This window comes from Colobus angolensis, unplaced genomic scaffold (assembly GCF_000951035.1).
Source record: "Colobus angolensis palliatus isolate OR3802 unplaced genomic scaffold, Cang.pa_1.0 Scaffold6, whole genome shotgun sequence".
NCBI lineage: Eukaryota > Metazoa > Chordata > Mammalia > Primates > Cercopithecidae > Colobus > Colobus angolensis.
The window spans coordinates 11,452,749-11,454,615 of record NW_012119598.1 but is presented as its reverse complement, the minus strand read 5'-3'; positions in this window follow the sequence as shown (position 1 = coordinate 11,454,615).

The following is a 1,867-nucleotide window of genomic DNA, read 5'->3' as shown; positions in this document are numbered from 1 at the left end:
CAGGCCCAGGGCAGGGAGGGGCCTAGCACCCGGGCCAGCAGCTGCGGGTGTTACTTAGGTGCCTCAGCACTGCCGGCCCGCTTGCGCTGCGTTCGTATTCTTGCGGAGCCTCAGCCGCCTCCCCGTAGGGCAGGGCTTGGGACCTGCAGCCCGCCATGTCCGAGCCTTTCCTCCACGGTGGGCTCCTGTGCCGCCCCCGGTTTCGTGGCGCCCGGTCCTATCGACAACCCAAAGGCTGAGAAGTGTACGCGCGGCTGGGGATTGGCGGAGCTGGGCTGAGAGTCTACTAGGTGAAGCCAGCTGAGCTGAGTCTATGGAGAGTTGGAAAACCTTTATGTCTAGCTCTAAAGGATTGTAAACGCACCAATCAGCACTCTGTCTAGCTCAAGGTTTGTAAATGCACCAATTGGTACTCTATATCTAGTGGGGGCTTGGAGAATTTTTCTGTGTAGCACTCTGTGTCTAGCTCAAGGATTATAAACACACCAATCAGCACTCTGTCAAAACGGACCAATCAGCTCTCTGTAAAATAGACCAGTCAGCAAGATGTGGGTGGGGTCAGATAAGGGAATAAAAGCAGGCTGCCCGGGCAGGCAGTGCTAAATTCTTCGGATTAGTTTCATGTGCTGTTGGAAACGTTGTTCTTTTACTCTTTAGGACAATTATTGGTGCTGCTCACTCAGTCCGTTGTGTTTTTAAAGCTGCCTTTAAGAGCAGTGCAGTTAGTATAGAAGTGTATGCAGTTCTTTTGAAGTCAGTGTAGACCACGAACCCACCAGGAGGAAAAACTGCAGATGTGCAACTTTTAAGTAGCTGTTAGACTCACTATGAAGGTTTAGCAGCTTCACTTTTGTTGGTGAGATCACTAAACCTGTCAGAAAAGAAATGCTCCAGTAAACCTCTGAATGTCTGAAGGAACAAATTCCAGACACACCATGTTTAAGAACTGTAACACTCAGACCCTGTGAGGGTCTGCAGCCAAATTTCTCTAAGTGAGGTTGGAGCCCACCAATTTTGGACACAATGTGTTGCCAAAAGTCACCTACTTTATCTGGTAGTAGCATCCTTCTTCCTTTCCCCCAGCAATGTCAGAGAAAATCTGCTAAAAGGTAAAAATAAGAACCGAAGGCTGGGCTCGTGTGTTATACCAGCACTTTGGGAGGCTGAGGCAGGCGGATCATTTGAGGTCGGTTCCAAACGAGTCTGATAAACACAGTGAAACTTCGTCATTACTAAAAATACAAAAATCAGATGTGGTGGTGTGCACCTGTAATTGCAGTTACTTGGTAGACTGAGGCACGAGAATCGCTTGAACCCAGGAGGCGGAGGTTGCAGTGTGCCAAGATGACACCACTGCACTCCAAACTGGCAGACACTTTTTCTTTTTTTGAGATGGAACGCGGCTCTGTTCCCCAGGCTGGAGTGCAGGGGCACGGTATTGGTTCACTGTGGGATGTGCCCTGGGTTCATGCCATTCCATTTTCCTTCCTCAGCCTCTGGAGTAGCTGGGACTACAGGAGCCCGCCACCACACCTGGCTAATTTTTTGTATTTTTACTAGAGGTGGGGTTTCACTGTGTTAGCCAGGATGGTCTTGATCTCCTGACTGATCTGCTGGCCTTGGCCTCCCGCAGTGGTGGGATTACCGGCATGAGTCACCGCACCTGGCGGAGACTGTCTTAAAAAATAAGAGCCAGAGTCTGCTAACAATGCAAATGTGTCCAGAATTCAATAGAAATCACCCAATATACAGTCATGTGCCACATAACTATGTTTTTGGTCAATGAGAGACCACATTTATGATGTGAGTATGGTAAGATTATAAAACCATATTTTCAGTGTCCCTTTTCTATGCTTAATTATGTTTA